The sequence below is a fragment of the Etheostoma spectabile genome, chromosome 13 (assembly GCF_008692095.1).
Source record: "Etheostoma spectabile isolate EspeVRDwgs_2016 chromosome 13, UIUC_Espe_1.0, whole genome shotgun sequence".
In the NCBI taxonomy this organism is placed as follows: domain Eukaryota; kingdom Metazoa; phylum Chordata; class Actinopteri; order Perciformes; family Percidae; genus Etheostoma; species Etheostoma spectabile.
In genome coordinates, this window is record NC_045745.1 from 24,083,037 (window position 1) to 24,086,353 (window position 3,317).

The 3,317-nt window shown below is 34.7% G+C and overlaps 1 protein-coding gene across 1 annotated transcript in view; it reads left to right on the plus strand.

The window, feature by feature from the left end:
• Positions 1 to 2,869: 2,869 nt before the first annotated feature.
• Positions 2,870 to 3,317, plus strand: part of inpp5kb (inositol polyphosphate-5-phosphatase Kb) — a 10,551-nt gene continuing 10,103 nt past the window's right edge. The window contains exon 1 of the mRNA XM_032532834.1: positions 2,870 to 3,102. The gene's annotated coding sequence lies outside the window, so the exon portion shown is untranslated. The remainder of the gene's footprint in view (positions 3,103 to 3,317) is intronic.

The window sequence follows — 3,317 nt, forward strand, 5'->3', positions numbered from 1 at the left end:
TCCATGGCTGTGATTCCTGTATCAAGTCCAGCATTTAATAATACCTCTGTAATGGCCTGATATTTTATTTTATTTATTTATTTATTTATTTATTTATTTTAACATTGTACTGGTCTGACTAGAATAAGAAATGATAACCAGTAATTTAATCATCAAACGTATGACATGACAGAGCAGAGCAAATTATTACAGTTAAATAAATTGCTATTCTCTTTATAAAATTGTTACTGTACATAAAAAACCCTCTGAGGTGCTTGTAGAATTGGAGGGTTTCTTTAGATGGCAGCACTGACAGCAGTCTTCCAGGGCCTCTTGAATTAGGAATAGTCACGTATAAACATTTGGCATCAACTTTTCCAGCTGATTGTCTGCATATACTGTATATATATATATATATACACTACCGGTCAAAAGTTTGGGGTCACTTACAAATTTCCATTTCCCTCCATTATAGACAGGATACCAACTGATCTGAGTGGGGGGCTGATCTCTAATGCAATATCTACATTTCCCATTATCAGCAACTATTCATCCAATGTTCCAAAGGCACATTCTGTTTACTAATCTGATATTATTTTAAAAAACTAACTGAGAAAACATTGAACAACCCTTTTGCAATTATGTAAGCACATAATGTAATCTGGAAACTGCCACCCTGGTTAAAAAAAACAAGGCAACTGATCTCAGCTGGTATTCTGTCTATAATGGAGTGCAATGGAAATTTCTAAGTGACCCCAAACTTTTGACCGGTAGTGTCTGTGTGTGTCTGTGTATATATATATGTGTATATATATATATAAAAAAAATATATATATATATATAAAAAATATAATATAAAAATATATATATATATATATATATATATATAAAATAAATAAATATATATATATATATATATATATATGTATATATATAGTATATTCACCTGTATTACTGTAATCAGAAGGTCCATTTTACTTTTGCTCATCAATTCAATTTGTTCATCCCTTAGCATGACAAATCTAGTTTGTTTCACCTTCATAATATTACATATATTTTAAATGACTTTATGTCTTGTTTTACAGGATAATATTGGAGTATTGTTACTGGGCAGTATTTAGCCTATACATGTCTGTGACCTTTCTCAAGCCCAAGTACAATAGCCATAAAATCTAAATTTCTTGTATTTGCCATAAGGATACTAAAAGCGTAGGACGGCCATGAAATTAAAAACTGCTCACAGCATTATTGGCTACAATTCAAGCTTAATACTTTCGACTTGTTTCTTGTTGTTGTTTTCATGTCCCTGTATACTGTATGTATGTCAGACTAAGTTTATAGACTCAGTACAAGACACTTTCTGTTGCCTCCCCTTTAAAGAAAACACTGGCCCTGGGTGTCCAACCCTTTCACCTCTCTCTGTGTCCATCGAGCATCTCACTCACTGTCTGTGATGGGGCTACCAACTGAATCATGGGGATTTGTGGATGTACTGTATGTATTGACTTTGTAAATAGTAAATAAATTAATGTACATGAACACACATATATATATATATATATATATATATATATATATATATATATATATATATATATATATATATAAATCAGACTGTCCTGCCAGACTTACAGCACAGACCTACCTGACACTTGATCCTATTATTCCATCACACAGACCACAGCAACCAAGTGGCTCTCACAGAGGTATTATTGTGAGGAAATATAGTTGATAAGACATTTTAAGGACAAACTGTCAGCTCTAGCCAAAAAACACATTCTAACCTATTGTTATACATGATATGCTGCAGATTTAAGGATGCTCCAGCAAAGCAGCAGAGCGCTGTTGTGTGGCTTGTAGAGGGGGAAAAAATGAAAAGCAAGAACCCTGTTCACTATTTCCTCTCCCTCTGATGTTCTTCTCTCACAGGGACCACGTCTCATTAGCAGGACAGTGTATAGATATATATTTTTGTTCTGAGTGTTGTACCTCTGTTGTCAGTCTCTGAACTACACTCGCTTCTCTCTCTGAAAAGCAACATATGGGGGCTGCTTGGGTCAGTTCATTGATCCACGTTATTAGCTGATGGTGTCAGCCCTACGATAAGTGGAGCCTCGGTACAAGGTGGTATTTCTCCTCCTATAGTTTGTGATGGGGATCAACAGGAAATTATTCTGCATTTAGAAGTACTGGGTGCTGGAGGGTTGGAGTTATAGCTATACAGAAAAAAATACTCCCAGTAGGTCCTTTTTTCAAAGCCTGAAGACACCATAGAAACTTGCGAGAGAACATGGTTTAACAGAGACAATCTGATAGATATCTGTTGTTAGATTCCTCAATTTAGAATCGGAATATGAAACCAAATTATTCCACAATTTCCCAAACTGTTTTTAAATCTCTCTTTCTCTCTCTCTCACTCCTGTTAACTTGTCACCTGTTTTTCTTTCTTTTATTGTGAATTTGTGCCTTTTTGTCATCTTATCTTCCAATAACACTGCTGTACATTGGAGACGTAAAGAAATTAATAAAAAGAAGCAAAGCAACTGTACATACGTTTTAATGTGAATGTTTTTTTTATTGTAATGTGCATTACAAGAGCGATGATAGCCTTACTTAATTACTATGGAGGCAGGTAAGAAGAGAATTGATATAGGTTTTTAGCACAGAATCCTTAATTAACAAACCCCATGTGTAAATTTCCTAAAGTAAACTTACACATATATAAATTACAGGATTGGATTGAAATAGCACACAGTAAAGCAAAGCACACACATTCCAAACTATTTAGAAAGTAAAGGATTATTTATGAACATACAAAGAGGGCTTTAGTGCAACAAATACCATGCGTCATAATGACATTCAATAAACAGACATGTCCATTCATGAATTAGATAATACTTTCTCACCGGGTTGTTAACCAACTTAATAGCTTGATCCGATGTTACGCTTTAAGTCCAAAGCAGGTTGAGTTGGGAGCTGAATAGGCAGCAGCTGAAAACAGTCAAACAACCGGACTCACCGTAGGAAAGCAGATCCAGTCCCTCGACTTCCCTTTGGTGACTTTTGTTGTGCAAGGGGTCTGTGGCTTTTTCCATACACCACAAGAAAGACACATAAAGAAAGGTAGGCTACTGTATTAAATTGATGGAGGCTAGTGTACTGAATGAATGATAGTCGTAGTAGATTTTTCAGCAGCTACTTAAAAACTTAAGAAACAATCATTCAGATATTATTTTGATATTGTTCATTTTCATGAAGCTAAAAGACACTGAAAGGCAAATTGTGTTCCTTTTTTTCAGAGAACTAAGGTTCTCAGAGGTCACAAACACAGGTAGAAG